The sequence below is a fragment of the Stenella coeruleoalba genome (assembly GCF_951394435.1).
Source record: "Stenella coeruleoalba genome assembly, chromosome: 5".
NCBI lineage: Eukaryota > Metazoa > Chordata > Mammalia > Artiodactyla > Delphinidae > Stenella > Stenella coeruleoalba.
In genome coordinates this window covers 75,593,559-75,620,503 of record NC_137150.1, presented here as the reverse complement: position 1 = coordinate 75,620,503, position 26,945 = coordinate 75,593,559, and the positions used below count along the sequence as shown (strand labels likewise).

The following is a 26,945-nucleotide window of genomic DNA, read 5'->3' as shown; positions in this document are numbered from 1 at the left end:
CAGTGGTTGCCTCTGAAGAGTGGGGACAGGGACTGATTGAGAAGGAACATGAAGGAATTTCCTGGGATGCTGGTAATGTCCAAATCTTGAAAGGGGCTTGGGTTGCACAGTTGCATGCTTTTGTCAAAAGTCAGACAATGGTACAGTTAAGATCTGTGCATTTCACATATGTAAATTTTTCTCGAAAGGAAAGTAATGTAAACAACTATTGAGCTCTAATTAATGGTACGTGTGCTTAAGTATTTAGGGGAAAATGTACTAATGTCTGCAACCTAGTTTGAAATGCATCACAAAAACAAGATGGTCGGATGGATAACAGTAGGATGGATAGATTCGTGACAAAGCAAACACAGCAACATGTTAATTTTAGAATCTAGGTGGAGAGTATATAGGTATTCACTGTACATTTGTTTCAACTTTGCTGCATATTTGAAACTTTTCATAACGAAATAACAGAAAATAGTACCTACAATATAAGATTGCTTTACCATCTTTTACCCTCTTTCCTGTCACCACTCACATGGTCTCCAACACCTGCTACCTTTACATCACTCACATTCCTCCCTTCGCTGGCTCTTCTGCAATCTCCAGCTAGGTCCAAGCCATGGACTCATACCTGGATTGCAGACCTACTGTCCTCCCTACTGCTGGTGTTCCCTCACTCCAATCCATCCTGAATGTCAATCTTCTCACTCACAGCTCTTATTATGTGAACGCTGCTGCTCAGCAACTTTTGATGACTCTCCCTTAACAATCTCAAAACTCACAGCCTGCAACAAGGCCTTTGCATTCCGGCCTCGTTCTATCAATATGATTGTCCTATGGAAATACAGAAATTCTTGGCTACAGTCAAACAACTACTTATCCCCTAACACAACACACACTTCCTATCCCAACACCCTTGCCTCCTCTACAGGAACCTATTCCTGGGTGTCCAGGGGCCCAGCTACAGGTCTCAGCAGTTCAGCATATGAACAGAAGGTGGTCAGAAAACTTTGGCCTTGACAGGTATGAGTTTCAAGGCCTCCTATAGAGACTCAGCAGTGTTATGCCAGCACAGAAAGCACCTACTCCCTTTATTCACTTGTTCGTTCATTCATTTACTCTCTAACTCACTTGCTAAGTACTTACCATAGCCAGATAATCTGCTAGAGGCTGCAAAGGAGGTAAAGTGACAGGACCCCAGCCTGAAGAAACCCAGTTAGTGAGAGTAAGATTGAAGAATAGTCATAATTCATAGTAAGTCCTATCCTGAAGGTGGCAGTACCAGAAATCTCACTCAAGGTTCATTCCAGATTGAGTCTGGTGAAAGGGTAGTGAGATCCCTGTGGCAATTTCAAAGCATGGCCTCAAAATCTTTGACACTCCTCCCACTGAGGTAGGGGAGAATCTGTGTTCCCTCCCCCTTGAATCTGAGCAGGCTTGTGACTGTCTTGACCAACAGAGTACAGGAAGAGTGATACTGTGTGGCTTCTGAGGCCAGGTCATAGAAGACCAGGCAGCTTCCACCTGGCTCTCATGGAGTGCTCATTCTCCAAAGGCTCCTGGGGACACTCCCTCTTGGAACCCAGCCACCATGCTGTGAAGAAGCCCAGGCCACATGCAGAGGCCACATGTAGGCACTCTGGCTACATGGGCCCCAGCTGACCCCAGCCTTCAAGTCATCTCAGCCTAGGCACCAGACTGTAAGTAAAGAAGCCTCCAGTGATTCCAGCTCTTAACCATTTGAGTCATCTGAGCCACCCAGGTCTTCAGAAAACATCCCCACCATGTCCTGCTCAAATTCCTGACCTGCAGAACTCCTGAGCATAATAAAGAACAATATTTATTAGTAGTACTATGCTGAACATAATAACGTTGTTTTATGCTGCTATGTCTGGGGGTGTTTTGTTACCAGCAATGGATGACTGGAACAATCCCTTCAAAAACAAGTGCTACTCATGGCAGGGCCCTGGGCAGCCTAAGCCGGGGCCCTGAATCCAACAAAGAGTGACACCCCCAAAGATTGTAACTGGAACACCCCTCTAAAATTTTTACCCCATTTATCAAGTTTATAATATCTTCAATCGTTTAACATTCAACAAATAACGTATTAATTGCCTAGATGTGACAGTTACTGTTTAGTATTAGATAAAAATCCCTGCCCTCCGGGAGCTTACTACCTAACGTAGACAGACAGTAAGTGAGACAAGTAAGGAAAATATAACCCACGTTGGATAGGGGTTAAATATAAGGAGAGAAAATAAAGCCGGGAGACGGGTGTGGGATCAATATTTTAGAGAGGGTGGCCAGGAAAGGCCTCATGAAGAAGGTGACTTGAACAAAGCCCTTTCGGAAAGTCCTGGGATGGGAATACCAGGCTCCCATGGCTGTCTCCTTCTAAGCACCCTTCCCATGTCACTTGCTCATACCCCATCAGCTAGACAGACCTCACAAAAATCCACAGGGTCAAGGAGCTTCTCCAACACAACTCTCAAATAAGAATTATGTGATGCCAAAGCAGGAAGGGCCCTCAGAAGCCATCCATTCTCACCCCCTCACCTTTCAGTGGAGAAACTGAAGCCGTGGTGTTCCAGCTGGCCTAAGACTTAACCTGAGACGTGCACGTCTGCCCAGCCCTGGGCTCTTGCTCCTACTCTCCACTGATTACTGGAAAACCCTTCTCCCTTGGTAACTAAGCTCTTTCTCCCTTGGTTGCATCACCCCAGCCAGTTGCACCTGATCCTCCCCATCTGTCACTGACATAGTCTGAGACCAGTCCCCAGAGTGGGTGGGTAAGGGAGTCCAAGATTAGAACCAGCACTGGCCCAAGACAACAGCCAGCATTCCCACCAATAGTGCTACCAATGCCTATAACACCTCCATCAACAGCCCCTCCACAATGCAGTCAGTGACACAGAAAATGGACATCTTCCACTTTCTCTTCTTAGTTGCTCTGTTGTGCGTTGAACTGGGTCCTCCAAAAAGTCATGTTGAGAGACTAGTTCAAGATGGCGGAGTAGAAGGACGTGCTCTCATTCCCTCTTGGGAGAGCACCAGAATCACAACTAACTGCTGAACAATCATCGAAAGGAAGACACTGGAACTCGCCAAAAAAGATACCCCAGATCCAAACACAAAGGAGAAGCTGCAGTGAGATGGTAGGAGGGGCGCAATCACAATAAAATCAAATCCCATAACTGCTGGGTGGGTGACTCACAAACTGGAGAACACTTATACCACAGAAGTCCACCCACTGGAGTGAAGGTTCCAAGCCCCACATCAGGCTTCTGAACCTGGGGATCCGGTAATGGGAGGAGGAATTCCTAGAGAATCAGACTTTGAAGGCTAGTGGGATTTGACTGCAGGACTTTGACAAGACTGGGGGAAAGAGAGACTCCACTCGTAGAGGGCACACACAAAGTAGTGTATGCATCAGGACCCAGGAGAAGGAGCAGTGACCCAATAGGAGATGGAACCAGACTTACCTGCTAGTGTTGGAGGGTATCCTGCAGAGGCAGGGGGTGGCTCTGGCTCACCGTGGGGACAAGGACACTGGCAGCAGAAGTTCTGGGAAGTACTCCTTGGCGTGAGCCCTCCCAGAGTCCGCCATTAGCCCTACCAAAGAGCCCGGTAGGCCCCAGTGCTGGGTCACCTCAGGCCAGACAAACAACATGGAAGGAACCCAGTGCCACCCAACAGCAGACAAGCAGATTAAACTTTTACTGAGCTGTGTCCACCACAACAACACCCAACGCTACCCACCACCAGTCCCTCCCATCAGGAAGCTTGCACAAGCCTCTAAGATAGCCTCATCCACCAGACGGCAGACAGCAGAAGCAAGAAAAACTGTAATTCTGCAGCCTGTGCAAGGAAAACCACATTCACAGAAAGATAAACAAAATGAAAAGACAGAGGAATTTGTCCCACATGAAGGAGCAAGATAAACCCCAGAAAAACAACCAAATGAAGTGGAGATAGGCAACCTTCCAGAAAAAGAATTCAGAATAATGATAGTGAAGATGATCCAGGACCTCGGAAAAAGAATGGAGGCAAAGATCGAGAAGATGCAAGAAATGTTTAACAAAGACCTAGAAGAATTAAAGAACAAGCACCAAGAAGAATTAAAGAACAAACAGAGATGAACAATACAATAACTGAAATGAAAACTACACTAGAAGGAATCAATAGCAGAATAACTGAGGCAGAAGAATGGATAAGTGACCTGGAAGACAGAATGGTGGAATTCACTGCAACAAAACAGAATAAAGAAAAAAGAATGAAAAGAAATGAAGACAGCCTAAGAGACCTCTGGGACAACATTAAACGCAACAACATTCACATTATGGGGGTCTCAGAAGCAGAAGAGAGAGAGAAAGGACCCGAGAAAATATTTGAAGAGATTATAGTCAAAAACTTCCCTAACATGGGAAAGGAAATAGCCACCCAAATCCAGGAAGCTCAGAGAGTCACAGGCAGGATAAACCCAAGGAGAAACATGCTGAGACACATAGTAATCAAACTCACAAAAATTAAGGACAAAGAAAAATTATTGAAAGCAGCAAGGGAAAAATGACAAATAACATACAAGGGAACTCCCATAAGGTTAACAGTTGACTTCTCAGCAGAAACTCTACAAGCCAGAAGAGACTGGCACAATATATTTTAAGTGATGAAAGGGAAGACCCTACAACCAAGATTACTCTACCCAGCAAAGATCTCGTTCAGATTCGATGGAGAAATCAAAAGCTTTACAGACAAGCAACAGCTAAGAGAATTCAGCACCACCAAACCAGCTCTACAACAAATGCTAAAGGAACTTCTCTAAGTGGGAAACATAAAAGAAAAGGACCTACAAAAACAAACCCATAACAATTGAGAAAATGGTAAAAGGAAAATACATATTGATAATTACCATAAAAGTGAATGGATTAAATGCTCCAACCAAAAGACACAGGTTTGCTGAATGGATACAAAAACAAGACCATATATATGCTGCCTACAAGACACCCACTTCAGACCTAGGGACACATACAGACTGAATGTGAGGGGATGGAAAAAGATATTCCATGCAAATGGAAATCAAAAGAAAGCTGGAGTAGCAATACTCATATCAGATAAAATAGACTTTAAAATAAAGAATGTTACAAGAGACAAGGAAGGAAACTCATAATGATCAAGGGACCAATCCCAGAAGAAGATATAACAATTATAAATATATATGCACCCAACATAGGAGCACCTCAATACATAAGGCAACTGCTAACAGCTATAAAAGAGGAAATCGACAGTAACACAATATTAGTGGGGAACCTTAACACCTCACACCAATGGACAGATCATCCAAACAGAAAATTAATAAGGAAACACAAGCTTTAAAGGACACAGTAGACCACATAGATTTAATTGATATTTATAGGACATTCCATCCAGAAACAGCAGATTACACTTTCTTCTCAAGTGTACATGGAACATTCTCCAGGATCCATCACATCTTGGGTGACAAATCAAGCCTCAGTAAATTTAAGAAAATTGAAATCATATCAAGCATCTTTTCTGACCACAACTCTATGAGATTAGAAATCAATTACAGGGGGAAAAAAACGTAAAAAACACAAACATATGGAGGCTAAACAATATGTTACTAAATAACCAAGAGATCACTGAAGAAATCAAAGAGAAAATCAAAAAATACTTAGAGACAAATTACAACGAAAACACAATGATCCAAAACCTGCAGCAAAAGCAGTTCTAAGAGGGAATTTTATAGCAATACAAGCCTACCTCAAGAAACAAGAAGCATCTAAAATAAACAATCTAACCTTACACCTAAAGGAACTAGAGAAAGAAGAACAAGCAAAACCCGAAGTTAGTAGAAGGAAAGAAATCATAAAGATCAGAGCAGAAATAAATGAAATACAAACAAAGAAACAATAGCAAATATCAATAAAACTAAAAGCTGGTTCTTTGAGTAGATAAACAAAATTGATAAACCTTTATCCAGAATCAACAAGAAAAAAAGGGAGAGAACTGAAATCAATAAAATTAAAAATGAAAAAGGAGAAGTTACAATGGACACTGCAGAAATACAAAGCATCACAAGAGAGTACTACAAGCAACTCTATGCCAATAAAATGGACAACCTGGAAGAAATGGACAAATTCTTAGAACAGTATAACCTTCCAAGACTGAACCAGGAAGAAATAGAAAATATGAACAGACCAATCACAAGTAATGAAATTGAAACTGTGACTAAAAATCTTCCAACAAACAAAAGTCCAGGACCAGATGGCTTCACAGGTGAATTCTATCAAACATTTAGACAAGAGCTAACATCCATCCTTCTCAAACTCTTCCAAAAAACTGCAGAGGAAGGAACACTCCCAACTCATTCTATGAGGTCACCATCACCCTGATAGCAAAAGCAGACAAAGATACTACAAAAAAAGAAAATTACAGACCAATATCACTGATGAATATAGATGCAAAAATCCTCAACAAAATACTAGCAAACAGAATCCAACAACACGTTAAAAGGATCATACACCATGATCAAGTGGGATTTATCCCAGGGATGCAAGGATTCTTCAATATACACAAATCAATCAATGTGATACACCATATTAACAAATTGAAGAATAAAAACCATATGATCATCTCAATAGATGCAGAAAAAGCTTTTGACAAAATTCAGCACCAATTTATGATAAAAACTTTCCAGAGTGTGGGCATAGAGGGCACTTACCTCAACATAATAAAGGTCACACATGACAAACCCACAGCAAACATCATTCTCAATAGTGAAAAACTGAAACCATTTCCTCTAAGATCAGGAACAAGACAAGGATGTCCACTCTCGTCACTATTATTCAACATAGCTTTGGAAGTCCTAGCCATGGCAATTAGAGAAGAAAAAGAAATAAAACGAATTCGAATTGTAAAAGAAGAAGTCAAACCGTCACTGTTTGCAGATGACATGATACTATACATAGAGAATCCTAAAGATGCCACCAGAAAACTACTATAGCTGATCAATGAATTTGGTAAAGTTGCAGGATACAAAATTAATGCACAGAAATCTCTTGCATTCCTATACACTAACAATGAAAGATCAGAAACAGAAATTAAGGAAACAATCCCATTCACCATTGTAACAAAAAGAATAAAACACCTAGGAATAAACCTACCTAATGTGGTAAAAGACCTATACTCAGGAAACTATAAGACACTGCTGAAAGAAATCAAAGATGACACAGATGAAGAGATATACCATGTTCTTGGATTGGAAGAATCAATATTGTGAAAATGACTATACTACCCAAAGCAATCTACAGATTCAATACAATCCTTATCAAATTACCTGTGACATTTTTTACAGAACTAGAACAAAAAATCTTAAAATTTTTATGGAGATACAAAAGACCCTGAATAGTCAAAGCAGTCTTCAGGGGAAAAAAACAGAGCTGCAGGATCAGACTCCCGACTTCAGACTATACTACAAAGCTACAGTAATCAAGACAACGTGGTACTGGCACAAAACAGAAATACAGATCAATGGAATTGGATAGAAAGCCCAGAGATAAACCTACACACCTATGGTCAACTGATCTATGAGAAAGGAGGCAAGGATATACAATGGAGAAAAGACAGTCTCTTCAATAAGTGGTGCTGGGAAAACTGACAGCTACACATAAAAGAATGAAATTAGAACACTCACTAACACCATACACAAAAATAAACTCAAAATGGATTAGAGACCTAAATGTAATACCGGATACTATGAAACTCTCAGAGGAAAACATAGGAAGAACACTCTTTGACATAAATCACAGCAAGGTCTTTTTTGATCCACCTCCTAGAGTAATGGAAATAAAAACAAAAATAAACAAATGGAACCTAATAAAACTTAAAAGCTTTTAAAAGCAAAGGAAACTACAAAGAAGACAAAAAGACAACCCTCAGAATGGGAGAGAATATTTGCAAATGAATCAACGGACAAAGGATTAATCTCCCAAATATATAAACACCTCATGCAGCTCAATATTAAAAAAACAAACAACCCAATGCAAAAATGCACAGAAGACCTAAATATACATTTCTCCAAAGACATACAGATGGCCAAGAAGCACATGAAAAGCTGCTCAACATCACTAAATATTAGAGAAATGCAAATCAAAACTGCAATGAGGTATCACCTCACACCAGTTAGAATGGACATCATCAGAAAATCTACAAACAACAAATGCTGGAGAGGGTGTGGAGAAAAGGGAACCCTCTTGCACTGTTGGTGGGAATGTAAATTGATACAGCCACTATGGAGAACAGTATGGAGGTTCCTTATAAAACTAAAAATAGAATTACCGCATGACCCAGCAATCCCACTACTGGGCATATACCCAGAGAAAACCATAATTCAAAAAGACACATGCACCCCAATGTTCATTGCAGCACTATTTACAGTAGTAGTAGTTAGGTCAGTAGTAGTTAGGTACAGTACAGTACAGTACAGTAGTACAGTAGTAGTTAGGTCATGGAAGTAACCTAAATGCCCATCGAGAGACGAAGGGATAAAGAAGATGTGGTACATATATACAATGGAATATTACTCAGCCATAAAATGGAATGAAATTGGGTCATTTGTACAGACGTGGATGAATGTAGAGACTGTCATACAGAGCAAAGTAAGTCAGAAAGAGAAAAACAAATATCGTATATTAACGCATATACGTGGAACCTAGAAAAATGGTACAGATGAACCGGTTTGCAAGGCAGAAATTGAGACAGAGATGTAGGGAACAAATGTATGGACACCAAGGGGGGAAAGCGGTGGGGGTGGTGGTGATGGTGGTGTGATGAATTGGGAGATTGGGATTGACATATATACACTAATATGTATAAAATGGATAACTAATAAGAACCAGCTGTATAAAAAAATAAAATTCAAAAATTCAAAAAAACATAAGTAAAAATAAAAGCAAAAAAAAAAAAGAAGTCACGTTGAAATCCTAACCACCCCCCGCCTCCCATCCAACCTGTGAATATAACCTTATTTGGAAATAGAGTCTTTGCAAGTTAAGATGAGTTCACACGGGAGCAGGATGCTCCCTAATGAAATGACTGGTGTCCTTACAAGAAGAGGGAAATTTGGACACATACACAACACACAGAGACACAGAAGAGAGACAGCCACGTGCAGATGGAGGCAGAGATTAGAGTGATGCATGTGCAAGCCAAGGAATGCCAGCAGTTTGTCAGCAACCCACCAGATGCTAAAAGAGACGAGGAAGCAGTCTTTCCTAGAGCCTTCAAAGGGAATGTGGCTCTGCTGACACTGTAATTTCAGACTTCTAGCCTCTAGGACTGTGAAAGAATAAATTTCTGCTGTTCTAAGCAGCCCTAAGAAACTAGCACCCTTGCGTATATAAAAAGTCTGGAGGTACCCGTGGTCCCCATACACAGGCTTTCTCCCTGTAATTCCAGGTCAGGTACTCAGAAGCAGCTCCCACCTCCCCCTTCACCACTCCTCATCCTTCATATCTACCAAGAGTGCATGTACCGAGTCCACCCAGGGAGCCTGCAGGAAGCAGGTGAGAAGCCAGTCATGCCTAGGGTTTGGGGTACAATTTGCTGACCACGTTGATCTATGTCTTGCTATGGGCACAACCTGTTTTATACGGTTTGGCTCCAACCAGTCTAGGATCTGTTGGCCTTTTTATCCTACTTAAGAACGACTGATGGTCCCTGTGACAAGCTGAGAGGTCACAGGGAAGTACCATCCACAGAAGACTGGTCACTCTCATGGGTCCAATAGCGACCTATTAAACAAAAATCATCCCAGTAATAGGCTCTTTGGCAATATGGAACAAAAGCAAAAAAAAAAAAAAAAAGAAGAGGATCGTAATGTACCTTTCAACCTGCTAATGCTATTCTTGGAATACCAAGGAAATGACACAACAGAAAAAAAACAAACAATTTGGACAAAGATAATTATAGCAGTGTTACTCATAATTGTGGAATAAAAACTGGAAACATTAATTGCAGAACAGTTAAAAGAGAGTGTCATAATAGTACCTAACATTTCCTGAGCCCTTACTATATGGCAGACAATACACCAAATGTTTTGCTTGATTATCTTCTTTCACCCTCATAAAAATCTTATGACAAAGCTGTGTTATCCCTTTTTTAGAGATAAACCTGTTCAAGGTCACACAGCTAGCAAGTGGCAAGTGACCACTACTTTATGCCCTCTGCTTAGAGTAGTGACTTTACCATGGCCATGTGAAATAGGACAAGTTCTTTTTAAATTCCCTGAGTCTTAGGCCCTCAACTATAAAACAGGAACAAGAATAACACCATAAGACTGAAAAAATTAAATGCAAAATGTGTGAACCATTAAGTAAACTATAAAATCATCATCCAAATGAAAAGTACTTACAGACTCAATGACAACTGAATATCTCATGGGGTGGGAGTCCAATTGTAGCCTATCTTGCATGCCGAGTTGAACAGTTAGAATTTTGTCTTTCATGTAGTAGAAGATTAACACTGTTTTTTAACCAGGGATGTTACACGTTAATGTTGTTTTGAGGTACGATAATATAAAATCATCTCAGGATGAGCAAACTGGAACTTTATTTAATTTCCAATCCTCTCACAAGTTTTATGAGCTCTCTAGTAAAAGCCCTGGTCTGATTCCTCCAGAGGGTGGGCAGGGTGGGCCTGGAAGCAACAGTTTCCTTGATTCACTGATTTCCGGCAGGAGACACAGGGGTCTCATCCCCTAACAACCGTACTCAGGGGTCTAGAATGCCAGCAAAGGAAAGCAGAGACCCCAGAGCACACAAAGAGGTGGGGGCGTCCTGATGGCATCTGGAGAGAACTCTCCTCACCCCTCCCACACGTCACTGGGCAGTAAGGATGGTACAGATGTGTTCTGTCCACAGTGAGGGCCTACACATGTATAAAGGACGGTTATTACTGTCACCAGGTCCTAGGGGTCTGACACTGTCAAACACCAGGCAATTATGCAATCGGTTCCACTCACCAGAGTCTGGCACAGTCCCAGGACCCTGTTCCCATCCCAGTGAACCAGGCTGAATAAGGCAAAAGCACCAAACAATCCCAGGCCCCACCCAGACCTGGTAGCCGGCCCCTCCCTACTCCAGAGCAAAATCAGACACTCAGCCCCTGAGTCACCCCTCCCCAGCCTTCAGTCAAAAAATACCTGAGAAGGGAGAAAGCGACTAACACCCCTCTCCATACCGTAGATGTCTAGTGGATTTTCCCATCATGTTTGTAACCTGTTTTGCATTTCTTTTGCCCACCACTCCCTGCTTAATATCCTTCAGAGTCCCCCCTCATCTCTCAGGAGAGGGGGTGGGGTGTTTAATGTAACCCTCGCAACAATGCTGGGAGGTTGTGAGCATCTTCATTTTAGAAATGAGTGAAGGGAAGTTCAGAGTAGTTAAATAATTTCCCAGGCTCACCCATCTAATACGTTGCTGAGCTGGGATTCAAACCCAGATGTGTGAGCTGCAAAGCCCGGACCTCCCCATCAACCACACACCTGCTCTCCCAGTCAACGAGAAGAAGTAGCCGAGATGGATTCTGCAACCTGCCTACACAAAATCTGTCTGGTGCACCAAGTTGCCATGGCACTACGTGGTCAACACATAGCTGCCAGAGACACAAAGGTCAGGCGTGTTCACATTCAGGAGCCAGACGGGACCCCCTCCTGCTCCGGCTCTCCCACACACGGCACACCCTCTGTAAAAGGAGACCAGGGCCCTGGTAGGGGTCAGTCAAGCCCTTTCAGAACACCAGCACTAGGCTGGCATCTGGATGCCTGACTTCCTGTGTCAACCACAATTCTTAGGAAAAGGAGAGAGTAATTAGAAAGCAGTGCCCCACAGACCAAACTTAAGTCATGTTTCCAAAATAGACTCCGAAATGAAAGATCAGCCTGTGCCTGCAGTGACAGCACTTGGGCCCAACTCCTCCACACAGCCCCCATTTCCTCTGAGCCCCTGAGGGGACCATAAAGGGAGGTCAGCAGGAGCACCATGGACATGCACAGTTCTTTCCATGGGCCGCAAATATTTACTAACCATCCACTATATGCTTGATGGGAGATAAGAGGTGGTACTATACTATGACCCTGGTCCTGAGAAGCTCCCAGCTCGGTGACAAGCTAAGAAACAAAGACATGGATAGGTGCAGACCAGATGCTCTAAACCAAGTGAAGCTTATCTCGGGAATGCAAGGCTGGTTCAACATTTGAAAATCAATCAATGTAATTCACCACATTAACAGACTACAGCAGGGGTGGGCAAACTATGCCCCATAGGCCAAATTGTCTGGTTTTGTAAATAAAATTTTATTGAAACATAACCATGACCATTCATTCACATATTATCTATGGCTGTTTTCATTCTACAAAAAAAAATGGCAGAGTTGAATACTTGTGACAGACATTATATAGCCTGCTAAGTTGAAAATTTTTACTACTGGCTCTTTTCAGAAAAAGTTTGTTGACCCTTGATCTAAATTATTGGGAAAGAGCCCGTTCACCCATAAAACTACAGCAACTCCAACTCCCTCTACTCTCTGTTCTACAGACCAGGTTGGGAAGCAGATGCGAGCATTTGGGTCCCAGACTCTCAGGGCTGGAAGACCAGGCCATTGCCTTCCACAAAGAAAACAGTCCAAGGTACAACTTCCACTCCTCCCACCCACTGGTCCCACTCTCAGGTAAAAACCTCAGGGCTCTCTGGAAGAATCTGGCACAGGCTTTTACTAAAGCTTTCATAATAAATGCTTGTAGATGCAGAAAAACTCCTTCTATTCCTCCATGTTCACCTTCCCAACCCAACTACCCCCAAAAAGGAGAATTCTGGAGGTCTCAAATCAATGATCTAAGCTTCCACTTTAGCAAACTAGTAAAGGAAGAGAAACTAAACCAAAGCAAGCAGAAGAAAACAAATAATAAAGAGAAGAAATCAATGAACTTGAAAACAGAAAATTAACAGAGAATGATCAAAGAAACCAAAAGCTGGTTCTTTGAAAATATCAATAAAGTTGACAAACCTCTGGCCAGACTGGCAGAGAGCAAAAAAGATACAAACTACAAATATTAGTAATGAAAGAAGAGACATCACTATAATCCCTAAAGACATTAAAAGGATAATAAGCAAATATTATCAACAATATTTGCCCATAAATTCTACATTTTGGATGAAACAAATTACCCCCAAAGCACAAACTACCAAAAAACACTCAAGTTGACACGGACTTATATATACCACCAAATGTAAAATAGATAGCTAGTGGGAAGCAGCCACATAGCACAGGGAGATCAGCTCAGTGCTTTGTGACCACCTAGAGGGGTGGGATAGGGAGGGTGGGAGGGAGAAGCAAGAGGGAAGAGACATGGGGATATATGTATATGTATAGCTGATTCACTTTGTTATAAAGCAGAAACTAACACACAATTGTAAAGCAATTATACTCCAAAAAAGATGTTTAAAAAAATCACTCAAGGAAAAAATGATGACCTAGATAGCTCTACATTTATTAAATAATTTAGTTTGCAGTTAAAACTATCCCAGAAAACACACCAGGTTCAAATGGCTCCACAGGAAAATTCTACCAAAAGTTTAAGAAATAAACAATAGCTACCCTGTACAACTCCTCCAGGAAATAGAAGTGGAGGAAACACTTCACAACTCCTTTTATGAGGTAACCAATACCCTGACACCAAAATCAGACAAAGACATTATAAGAAGAGAACTAGCCCAATATCCTTCATAAGTATAAATGCACACACACAAAAAACCTCAATAAAATGTTAGTAAATTCAACCCAGCAATATACAAAAAGATTAATAATATATCATGACCAAGTGGAGTTTATTCCTGGAATGTAGGGCTGGTTAATCATACAGAAATTAATTAATGTAACTCAGCATATCAACAGACTAAAGCAGAGATCAGCAAACTATGCAGCCTGTCTTTGTAAATAATAACTACTTGAACACAGACATGCGCATTCATTTATGTATTGTTTATGGTTGGTTTCATGCTGCAATGGCAGAGCTGAGTCATTGATTAGAGACCTTGTAAGAGTCGAGTAGAGACCTTATGGCCCACAAAGGCTATAATATTTACTCTCTGGCTGCTATGATCTGAATGCTTGTGTCCTTCCAAAATTTACATGTTGAAATCCTAACCCCCAAAGATGATGATATTAAAAGGTGGGACCTTTGGGAGGTGCTTAAGTCATAAGGATGGAGCTCTCATGAATAGGATTAGTGCCCTTATAAACGAGACTCCAAAGAGATCCCTAACCCATTCTACCATGTAGAGGACACAGGAAGAAAGTGCTGGCTATGAACCAGGAAGAGGACACTCTAAAACTTGACCATGCTGGAACTCTGATCTTGAACTTACCAGCCTCCTGAACTGTGAGCAATAAATTTCTGTTGTTTATAAGTTATCCATTCAGTGGTATTTTGTTATAGCATTCTAAACAGACTAAGACACTTGCCCTTTAAGAAAACATCTGCCAACTCTTGGACCAAAAAAAAAAGATATACATGATCATTTCAACAGATCTACAAAGAGCACTTGAAAAAAAATCATTATCCATTCAAATTAAAAAATCTCAACAAGCTAGGAGTAGAGGGAACTTCCTCAACATAATAAGGAATATCTACAAAAATCACACAGCTAGCATCAAACATAATGGTATGAGACTGAATGCTTGCCACCTAAGATTGGAAATAAGACAAAGATGTTTATTTTCACCACTCCTTTTTAACATTATACTGAAGATCCTAACCAGCACAACAAGGCAAGAAAAATAAATACAAGTCAAATAAATTAGATTGAAAATAAAACTGTCTTTATTCACAGATAACATATTACCTGCATAGAAAATCCCAAAGAATCTTAAAAAAAGCTACTAGAACTAGTGAGTTTAGAAAGGTCACAAGATACAGGGACTTCCGTGGTGGCGCAGTGGTTAAGAATCTGCCTGCCAATGCAGGGTACATGGGTTCAAGCCCTGGTCTGGGAGATCCCACATGCCGTGGAGCAACTAAGCCCATGCACCACGACTACTGAGCCTGTGCTCTAGAGCCCACGAGCCACAACTACTGAGCTCGCATGCCTAGAGCCTGTGCTCCACAACAAGAGAAGCCACCACAATGAGAAGCTCACTCACTGCAACCAAGAGCAGACCCCGCTTGCCACAACTAGAGAAAGCCCACGCACAGCAAAGAAGACCCAATGAAGCCAAAAATAATAAATAAATAAATATATAAGAAAGGTCACAAGATACAAAGATTAATATACAAAAATCAATTGTTAGAAAGAGAAAAGCTCAGGGAAATAGTTAAGAGGCAGAGGAGGGTTGAAAATTGGTTCTATAACTCAGCCTCCTAAATTACATATTTTTATGGTGTTGGTTAGCTTCAAACAATTATATACCAATTATATTAATTTCCAAATTCTATAGGTACATATTTTGGTACACTTTATCCTCTGATTTAAATCTTTTTAAAATCCACTGAAATAACATGTCAATTGTATTTACAGTTGACCCTTGAACAGCATGGGTTTAAACTAAGTGGGTCCACTTATACATGAATTTTATCAATAGTAAATACTACAGTACTACATGATCCTCGGTTGGTTGAATCTGCAGATGCAGAACCTCAGATAAGTAGGAATCACAGATACAGAGGACTGACTCTAAGTTATACACGAATTTTCAACTGCAAGGAAGGTCAGTACTCCTAACCCCCAAGTTGTTCAAGGGTCAACTGTACTAGCAATGAACAACTGGAAAACAGAATTTTACTGAAAGTGCCATTTACAATTACACCAAAAATATGAAATACATAGCTGTTAGTCTAGCAAAATATGTCCAATATTTACTATGCTAAAACTACAAAACACTGATGAAGAAATCAAAGACCTCAATAAGTACAGAGATGGAGTTTATTTATGTATTAGAAGACCCAAAACTGTTAACATGTCAATTCTCCCTAAACTGATCTATAGATTCAATACAATACTAATGAAACTTCCAGCAGGACTTTATGCAGAAACCAATAAAATGATTTTAAAATATATATGAAAGGCAAAGATATAGAATAGTCAAAACAATTTGGAAAAGGAAGAACTAAGTTGAAGGATTCACACTACCTGATTTCAAAACTTAAAACAAACCTACAATAATCAAGACAGTGTGGTATTGCTGAAAGGATATACACATAAACCAATGGAACAGAATAGTCAGAAACAGACACACACATATATTCTCAACTGATTTCCAACAAAGATACAAAGGCAATTCAATCCTTCAAGGGGAAGGATAGTCATTTCACTATGGTGCTAGAGAAATTGGACATCTGTATGCAAAAAGAACCTCTATCTATACCTTGCTCCATGTACAAAAACTAACTCAAAATGGATTAGACCTAAATGTAAAACCTAAAACTATAAGACATCTTAAAGAAAGTACTGGAGAAAATCTTAATGACTTCATATTAGGTAATTCTTAGATACAACACCAAAAGAATATATTTTTTCAATTGATAAATTGGACCTCGGCAAAATTAAAAACTTCTGCTCTGCAAAAATAGACTTTGTTAAGAGAATAAAAAGACAAGCTATAGACAATGAAAAAATATTTGCTAAACATGTCTGGACTCATGTCCAGAAAATGAAAAATTATATCTCAAAACTCAATGAAAATGAAACAAAGATGCTAAACATTATTATTCATTAAGGAATTGCAAATTAAAACCACAATGATAAAAGTATACCTATTAGAATATCTAAAAATTTTTAAAAGTCTGGCAATACTAAGTGCTGACAAGGATATGGAAACTATAACCCTTGTACATTGCTACTGGGGATGCAAAATGGTAGAGCCACTTTGGAAAACAGTTTGCCATTTTATTATAATACACCATATCACCCAGCAATCCCATTCCTATTTACCCAAGTGAAGTGAAAATCTATGTTCACATAAAAACCTGTACACAAATACTCAGAGTGAATTATTCATTATTACCCCAAACTGGAAACAGCCCTAATGTCCTTCAACTGGCTAATAGAGAAATACATACAATGGAATAACACTCAGTAGCATACAGGAATGACCTACTGGTATACCCAACAACACAGATAACTCTGCAACACGCTGATAAAAGTATACCTACTAGAATATAGGTATGAATATCAGAATATAGGCAAAATGAAAGAAGGTTAACTTAAAAGGCTACGTACTATATGACATTCTGAGAGAGGCAAAATCATAGGTACAGAAATCAGACCAGTGATTCCCACTTAGGGTCTTCAGGTGGTAGAAGAGTTTACTATAAAAGTGCCCAAGGTGGGCTTCTCTGGTAGCGCAGTGGTTAAGAATCTGCCTGCCAGGGCTTCCCTGGTGGTGCAGTGGTTAAGAATCCGCCTGCCAATGCAGGGGACACGGGTTTGAGCCCTGGTCTGGGAAGAACCCACATGCCGTGGAGCAACTAAGCCTGTGAGCCACAACTACTGAGCCTGTGCTCTAGAGCCTGTGTGCCACAACTACTGAAGCCCGCATGCCTAGAGCCGGTGCTCTGCAACAAGAGAAGGCACCACAATGAGAAGCCCGTGCACCACAACGAAGACCCAATGCAGCTAAAAATAAATAAATTAATAAATAAAAAATTTTTAAAAAAAAGAATCCACCTGCCAAATCAGGGGACACGGGTTCAAACTCTGGTCCAGGAAGATCCCACGTGCCACGGAGCGACTAAGCCGTGCACAACTACTGAGCCTGCACTCTAGAGCCCGCAAGCCACAACTACTGAAGCCTGTGCACCTAGAGCCCATGCTCTGTGACAAGAGAAGCCATGCAATGACAAGCCCATGCACTGCAAGGAAGAGTAGCCCCTGCTCGCCGCAACTAGAGAAAGCCTGCGCGCAGCAGCGAAGACCCAATGCAGCACCCCCAAAACTAATTAATTTTAAAAAGAAATTTTTTTAAAGTGTCCAAGGCAATTTTTGGAAGTGAGGGAAATATTCTGTATCTTGATTGTGGTAATGCTTATATGACTATCTATGTTTGTCAAAATGCAAAGTTGTACACCAAAATAAGTTAATCTTATTATACATAAATTATACCTCAATTTTTTTTAATGAGAAAAAAATGTCTTAAAAAAGATTCTGGGGACTTCCCTGGTGGTGCAGTGGTTAAGAATCCACCTGCCAATGCAGGAGACACAGGTCCGATCCCTGGTCCGGGAAGATCCCACATGCCGCGGAGCAACAAAGCCGATGCGCCACAAATACTGAGCCTGCACTCTAGAACCCATGAGCCACAACTACGGAAGCCCACGCGCCTAGAGCCTGGGCTCCGCAACAAGAGAAGCCACCGCAATGAGAAGCCTGTGCACCACAATGAGGAGTAGCCCCCGCTCGCCGCAACTAGAGAAAGCCCGTGCACAGCAATGAAGACCCAATGCAGCCAAAATTTTAAAAATTAAAAAAAAGAAAAGATTCCGCCATGATGCAGCATGGAAAAGAAAAGTTATTGTGTAACTAAAACAACACCTACCACTTGTCAAGCAATGGAATCAAAGGCAATAGAAACTGCCACATGTATCAGAATAAAGCATAGACTTTTCAAAGATAGGAAAAGTTGGTGTCACTAATTCATGTGCAACACATGATCAGCTGGGTACTGAACAATAGTTTTTTCAAAGCTTCCAGTTAACTTTCAGAAGAAGACTTTTAGCAACATTATTTTCTTATAGGACTTAAACCAGAGCTAAAAGTTTAACCTAAATGAAACGTAGATAAAACCCTGGTATACTTTAGTACTCCTCAGAATTATTCTGTCGATCCTAAAGGGGCTGAAGATGTCAAAATCGTGGGCACACACAAAATCAGCCAAGGATCGCAAAGACAGTTAATAGTTCTATCTCACTTATGACCATAAATGCAAAAAAAAAATTCCAATAAAGTATTAGAAAATCAAAGCCAGCGAGGTGTTTACCAAAACTATACATGACCAAGTATTTATTCAAGAATTTATCTTAGGAATTCAAGGATGGCTCAACATTCAAATATCATGAGCACACATTATCAAAAACAGCATTTTATCTTGAAGTCTTGTGTAATTCTGATAGACAAACACAATTCAGAAGGATCTGAATACTTTGATTGTGATAATGATAAAGAAAGTGAATATGAATAAAAGCATATTGAAATTTAGAAATTCTTCTAAAATTGTGTATATTAAAGGAAGTGTTTTTTTCCCCTAAGAATCTAGAAAGTGATATGAATCTTACAGCCTATGGTAACTTGAAATCAAGAAAATATGGGAATGTTATCTCCTTTCACTATACAACTATTACCTTTTTTTTTCTCTTCAACTAGCCTGAGTTGGTTTCTGTTAATTTTGAAGAATCTTTCCTAATACACAAATCAAAGAAATAATTACATAGTGAAAAAGCAACCAAGATTGATTCTCAAATCTGGCTGACATTGGAAACACCTGGGGAGCTTTGTAAAAACAGATTCCCTGACCACACCCAGGTCTAGGCTGGGGACTAGGAGGCATGGATTATTTTGCCAACAAGGCTCCCAAAGGAATTTTTGTTATTAGTGGGATCTGGAAGACTGCTATTAGGAGATAAAGGCTTTAGGCATGTCTTTCCCTTGAAGTTTTTTCTGTGTGGTTGTAGATATAAAAATTTTAGCATGAATAAAACTAAACAAGTAAACGTTCCATAATAATATATGACTTGTCACCATCAAACAAATTTTACAGGGACCAATTCAAGGTTCCTACGGAAGTTCAAATGAGGAGGGGAACTTGAAGCTCAGGAGGTCAAAGGCAGTCTCCATTTTGGGGCAGGTGCCTGACATGTATTAGGAACTTGATTCATTCCCTGAACAAATATTTAAGGATAGAAGAACTTGTCAGACAAAGAGGCAAGCGAAGAATATTCCTGGAGAGGATAAACTCATAAACACAAAGAGATAGGAAACTGGGTTCAGGGACAGTAAGTTAATGAGTCTTGTTGCCTTGGAGGTCAGATTACAGAGGCCCTTGCGCTTCAGGTTAAGGCTTTTCTGTGAGAAGCAGGGAGCCACTGAAGGTTTCTGAAGGTGGAGTGACACAGCCAGACTGGGCTTTAAGATTAACAAAGCAATCAAGTGTAACATGTATTTGTGCCACAGAGAAGCCAGTTTATGGTCCAAGTGTGAGCTAGCAAAGGTCTGGTCGTGAGCAATAGCAATATGAAAGTAAAACCCAGGGATTCTCTCTGCCTGGGATAACCAGAGCAGGGGGTAACCACAGGAGGAGGGGCTGCGTGGCCGTGGTCATCTGCAACCAGCCGGTGCCCTAGGTGACTGCCCAATCACAACAAAAGCCTGAGAACTCCCTAAAACACTTCCGTTGAAACGCCATGGGGTAAAATCAGTAGCAACTGCGTTAACTGTCTCATGCCCAGCATGAGGCCCTGCGATGAAGATAGAAGCTTCGGTAGTAATAAGAGGAAAGTTACGGGCACACTGAAACAGCCTACTGCCTCTTCTTGAACATATCCATTTCCACAAGGTTACCAACCAAGTGACTATGCTCTGTTGACACTAAAACAAAAATATGGACTGAGAACTGAACCTGGATAATGAGGAAGGGTAGAAACAGGTCCGTTTCAGGCACATTCTCTGAATAGGCTTAGTACTCTGCAGGAAAAGTGCATAATGTTTAGGAGAAAAATGGAAGTTATGCCTAACCATGAGGTAGATGAGTGAAAAGTACCTTCTCTGGGAGCAGATGGGAGATGCCTTAGGATCTTTCTTGAACACTCCCACTCACTCACTAGCCAGGCCTTCAACCCAGCACCTGTGGCGTGTCAGGTACTAAGACTACTTACTGGTCTAAGAGTAAGGACACGGAGATGAACCATGGCCTTTGCCCTCAGGAACTCGAGGCCTAGTGGGCCACCACACCTTATAACTGCATCGCAATAAAAGTTACCAAGCATTTGTTTATCTGCCCACGGCCTCCTCAGGCAAGCAGAGAAGGGGTCCACGTGTTCATGGGATCTCTGAACCCCTAACTCCAGGCTGGGCTCCATTTATATGTGCCCTTGCAGAGACCTGGACAGCGCTGGAGCTGACTCCAAACCACGGCCTCTTCCTGGTTTGTCACACAGCCTCAGGAGACATTCTACCTAGTCCAGCCCTAAAAAAGGAGAAGAGCATTCCTGCCAGGGTCAGTGCAGATGGCCAGAGCCTCCAATGGTTCATAGGGTGAAAATTCCTGTGAAAGATGGTACATTCCAGAGTCAAGGCAGACCCAGAAGACAGTGTCAGCCACAGGTGTCGAGTCTAGCTATCAGGTGGGACGCGGGCTAGGATGTCAGGGACGGGTGGAAGCTGTGTGGGCAGATATAAGGCACGCAGGGGCCCTGGCAGCAGAGAGATGGCAGTGATCACAGAGTCAGACCAGATAAGGAACACTCACCTCTGCTCCTCAGGGCACCCTCAGACTGAAGAGGCCAGCCTTCAAGGACTTCGGAGAACCTGGTGGGACAGATGATAGAACCGACATGCATCCATTTCTCTGGCCGAGGTCAGGCCTTCCCACCCCATCACCATCCCCCACCAGGGTGGAGTGATAATAGCTCTGGCTGTTCCCGGTTCTGCCACCAACGCCTTGGCCCCTTAGACGAGGGCGTCCACCTCACGATAATGCAGGTGTCAGGTGGACTGACAGAAATGAAGCATGAGGAAAGAACGCAGAGCCCCGGGAACCCAAAAGTCTTCGTGGGATGGGCTTGCACTCTGGCTATAGATTTGCCTCACATAATTTTTGATCCAGTATAAAGTGAAAACAAAATTGTTCCAGGAATATTCTGGGCAGCAGAGGGAAAACACCCCCAAAATAAATCTCAGGACAAGCTGTCCTGCATGGTTGAGAGCTCTCCACAGGGTCAAAGGTTCTTCACCAGGTTCTAACAAAGGAGGAGCTGAGAGCATCTGGACACTGGAACCAAGTGTTCCCACCTTCTTCTCTTCGGGCCTGTACCCACCCTCCCTCTTCCTCATCTTCGAGGCCTTTCCTTGTCACGCCAGCCTCTGAAATTCCCCCAAATGAGTCTGTGCCAGAGAACTTATCCCTGTTTTCTAATTATATACTTCATACATGTTAGCTGTCTCCCCACAAAAACCCGAAGTCTCTTGGGCATACTAACTTCCTTTTATAATCCTCCACAGGGCTAGGTGGAGAGGAGGTCTGTAATTCATGTTTGTTGGCCGATGTACAGGTCATTCCACAGACCTAGCGAACACTACTCAATATGTAGAAGAACGGGTATTCCTTCTTTTGTGCCTCCTTATATCCACATATTCATTTCATTTTTATGACCACCTTCATTGTCAGAAGAAGAAACTGCAGTCAGCCCACAGAGGTTGAATATCATACATCCAGGAACATCCAGCCAGTAAGGGAACAGGATGGCTCTGAACCCAAGTTTAACTCCAAAGATCACATTCTACTCTCACGCTGCCTGTCCTGCCAGAAATCTGAAGGAGAGCTACGCTGTACCAGAAATATCCATCTCTGAAAACAAAAAACATAAACAGCATCCTCAACGACGGAAGCTCAACAGTGTAGCTATTTGGTTCCTGAAAGATTATGAGAACTAACTCATGAGGTCCTGCGTTAACAAATCAGCATCCATCCGATCTGGGGGCCCAGGGTCCGGGGTGGGGGGAGGAGGGCGGAATCAAGCAGCAGATCCGAAAGAAAAGGAAATCCTCTCCTCATCCCGTTTCTTTTGTCTCCAGACGGCCCAAGAGAAGAGGGGAGGGGAGAAAGGGGGACAGAAGTGCCAACAATGGGGGGAGGGGACAACAGTGGGATATTCAAGAAGCCAGATCTATACATAAATTGCCACAGCTCCCTTGTAGGGTGTCCATTGTACGCATTCACCCTCAGATAAAAGGGACAGTGAGCAGCGGAACAATGTGAGCCTCTGGAAATCCAGCCTTATCCCCACAAGCTACAAACAGGGAGCAATTCTTACTGGCTCGCCTCCATTTCACAAGGGCTGCAGCCCTGACAACAGGTGCATCCAACAGGGCAGGAGGGACGCATCTGCTGACCTGTAGTGACAAATACTGAGGTCCACCCACCTTGAGAGTGTAAGAACTGCATTTGCTCAACCTGTTGGCTTAAAACAAATGGAAAAGTATGAAGCCAAAACTCAATAAAGAGACAAGGGCATTCATCTGCGGAACTGCACAGGTGGGAGAGGCTCACACGGCAGACCCTGGCCCAGCACACTCACCTTTCAGTGCTTGTGGAGCAGGGGGCTAAGGGAGCAGAAGGGAGGAGGCAGATGTCACGTGGCACAGGATCCTGTCCTAGTGACTCTTCTGCGCTGTTCTCACTCTGGACTCCCAGCCCCATGCCACCCAAGTGTCCACATGCAAACAGTCCTACCTCATGTCCTCTGGGTGCACTCTCTGCAGGTCAGAGGAGAATGACAAATAGTCAAGCTGGGAGAGGACAACGTCTTCTGTTGGGAAAGGTTACTTTCTAAGGGTTGTACTCTAAATTTCCCTACATTTACAGAAAGGATAGGACAGGAATTTTTTAAGAATGAACAATTTCCCAATCAGAGTGTGTTGGTTTGAACTGGGGGAAGGGCAGTTAGGCTTCCAAGCGGCCCTGGTGTATATTTCCAGAATATGAAGAAGTGTTGTTCTCAGAAAGATACTAAAAGTCCACATGTTCATGGGATCTCTGCACCCCTACCTCCAGGCTGGGCTGCATTCTCAAACTGTCACCTCTTGAACCTCTTAAAAAGCAAAGCACCAATAAATCAACTGTTTCACAGACTCAGACTCATATCTTGGGGGGGAAGCAAGGAGTCATTCTTGTAGACACTGAGTACACGGTGACCCCAGAGCATTCACAGTCTATTTCTCTGAGGCTGGGGCAGAACTCCCCAGCTACGATCAAAACCCCTCCTCCACTTGTGGCACTGCAAGGGCCTCTCAACCCCAGCACCATCTGGGGCCAGCCTCCTTTTCTGACAAGCCTTCCCAGCAGACTCCCCTGCAGCTGCCAGCCAGAGGCCCCTGCCCTATAGTGACTACACCTGTCTGTCTAAGGTCCAGGCTGCAGGTGAGTCCACCTAAGCTTACCAGTTAGACCAGGAACTTCCCCAGGGCCTAGTCTGCTCTGTACATGTCCCCCAAGATCTAACCCCTGAGGAAAGTCTCCTGATAAGAGGATCAGCAAACCTCATATAAAGAAAATACTCCAAGGCCCCAGCTACCCCCTCCTCAGTTATTTAGTTACTGCACAAAAGAAACCAAACACACAGATCCTTTGCCACTGTGGGGTAGTTTTCCGAGCTCATGCCTAGTAGTGCCCGAGGACCAGCATTTTTTTGTATCATGAGTGAAGGGACAGAGAGGCACATCTTGGTGAAAAGGCTCTTGTCCCCAGAGTACCCACTACCCCATCCAGCAGCCAGCGTCCAGCCACTCCCCACCCAGGGCCAAGTACCCAGGCTCCTCCCTGCTCTGGATGAAGGCTACTGGCCCACCTAGGATGGGAGACAAAGGGCCAACCTCACTCTGGGCATGAAGAAAGAACATTCCATACCAGCCTGGGGCACTATGGTGCCAGCGGCCTCACCTTCTACATCCCTGCAGTACGCAGGGCAGGGAAAGAGACTACGACAGAGGATCACCGAAGAGAGAAGGGAAGGGGGTCAGGAATTTAAAAGTAAAGAGATGGAGGGGAAGAGGGAAATAAAGTGAAAAAAACAAAAAATATTTTACTAGAACCTGAAATGCCTTTTAGGCACCCAGAAGCACCTACACTTCCCCCAGAGACTTGCATTGTGGATCCCTGATGCTTTGAAGTGTGAGGGGTTCCCTAAACGGTTCTCTCAAGCCCCTCATTTGCAAATAACTCATTGACAAGTTGTGCACTTTGACAAAAGATTGCACTAAAGCAGGGAAGAACCTACAGCCCCAGCTGGAAGGGGGATGCAACACTAGGCAGGCTCCCGAGGTCTTGGGGGGTGCGGGGGCGGATTGCACATACTCTGCTCTTTGCGCTTGGAGAGAGGAGGGATGGTAAAACCAGCGGCCTGAGGCCTGGCACTGTTCCCACCGCCCGGGTGTTCCCCCACCAGGGCCCAGCTCCTTCAATTGCAAGGGCTATTTTTACCCCTTCTAGGACTCAAAGAAGCTGGGTCTTTCTCCCTCAGGTTACTATATAGAGGATGTGCCCTCCCAACAACAACGAGATGCTCTCCCCATCAGCCCGTCTTCACATCTGCAATACCACTCGTAGAAATTCAGCCCTTTGGGTCTTGAAGAGTGTAAGTAGCCACAAGTCCCAGGGAGGAGCTCTGCCTTAACCATAGACAGCTAACACCTGGGAATTAGTTTAGCCTAAACTTTCCAACCGCAATGATCTGTGAACAAGGGTCCTTCAACCATGAAACTCCGGTCGAAGACAAGGAGGCACAGCAGGCGAGGGGCTTCAGTGAGGAGCAGGGAGGGAGAGCAAGACTGTGACGCCCGACGCCCCAGTTTTGCCTAGGACGCCGGGGCTGCCGCCACTGCCCTATCTTCCCTGACTCGCGTTTAGGCTAGAAGGACTTTCACGTGGCACCTTCGCCCCCGCAGCTGGGAGAAGAGCCCACCTCTCTTCCTTGAAGGCTAGCGGCTATTTGCAGCCCTCAAATCAAAAGCGCCCCCTTCGGATGACGCCTATAGAGACAACGGCATAACTGTCTCCAAGCACCTCACCTTTCAAAAGAAAACCGTGCTGCCTGGAAACGCTGGGGTCGCCGCCTTACGCGCCACACCCCGCCCCAACTCCTCGCCGCACGTAGGAACCCCTCTCGAACAGTGGAGCCAGGGGCAGGCTCCCGAGGGAGGGGGTCCCGACCCCGGGACCCCCGCCCTCGAGGAATGACTCCCAGGGACCGCGCCGGGACAAAAGCGTGGGGCGGGCTCACTCACCCGCGCGGCGAAAGCGGCCCGGGAGCCGAGGCACGGCGCTCGGCGGGGGCGTCCCGGCCACCGGCGCGCAGCGCAGGTTCAGCGCTCAATCCGCCGCCGGCTGCGGACCGGGCGGCGCTGGGAGCCCGCGAGGCCAGTCCCGCACGGGACGGGGCGGGGCGAGGGTGAATAGCCGGCGAGAAAGCGAGCAAGTGGGAGAGCAAACGCGAGCGTGCCAGCGACTGAGAGCACGGCGCTCCGAGTCCAGACCCAAAAGGCCGCCTCTGGCTCACACGCGCTGATTTGCATGTCATTTGCATAGCGCTCTGGGAATGGACCTGCGGTCCTTCCGCCACGCCTACCCGCCCTCCTCCCACTGGTCGGGAGAGGAGAATCCGGAGCGGAACCGAGCGCTGGACGTCGGTTCACCTCGCCCTTCCCCCGCACCGCCCCAACTCCTCCTTGCACACCGGACTGGTGGCCTTCAGGGTGTTTTCTCATGTTTTCCCGTGGAAGACCACTTGATACACAAAAGAAGAACACACTGGAAAAACTCTGTAGACTTTAAAATTAATTTTTTCTTTGATATGGCTATCAAAAACAACAACGAATCGAGTACATTCCCCCAAATGAATGCAATTTTGGTTTTTGGACAAAGTATCGCGAAAAACTTGCTCATTTTCAAAATTGGACACAAGGTGCAATTTTGTTCTGCCTAGATAACACAGTCCTTAAAAAGGCGGGTTCTGGGGTTTCCTTGGTGGCGCAGTGGTTGAGAGTCCGCCTGCCGATGGAGGGGAGACGGGTTCGTGCCCCGGTCCGGGAAGATCCCACATGCCTCGGAGCGGCTAGGCCCGTGAGCCATGGCAACTGAGCCTGCGCACCCGGAGCCTGTGCTCCGCAACGGGAGAGGCCACA

The 26,945-nt window shown here is 43.6% G+C and overlaps 1 protein-coding gene across 5 annotated transcripts in view; it reads right to left on the bottom strand.

The window, feature by feature from the left end:
* MYLK (myosin light chain kinase) overlaps nt 1-26,284 on the bottom strand; it is a 268,618-nt gene extending 242,334 nt beyond the window's left edge. For 4 of the 5 annotated variants that reach the window (XM_079922579.1, XM_079922587.1, XM_079922588.1 and 1 more), the window contains exons 1-2: nt 26,049-26,284; nt 21,517-21,575 (exon numbers count right to left, since the gene is read on the bottom strand). The gene's annotated coding sequence lies outside the window, so the exon portion shown is untranslated. Of the gene's footprint in view, nt 1-3,467; nt 3,483-21,516; nt 21,576-26,048 lie in introns of those variants that run through there. The other variant, XM_079922586.1, reaches the window with a different exon arrangement.
* Between the last annotated feature and the right edge of the window lie 661 nt (nt 26,285-26,945).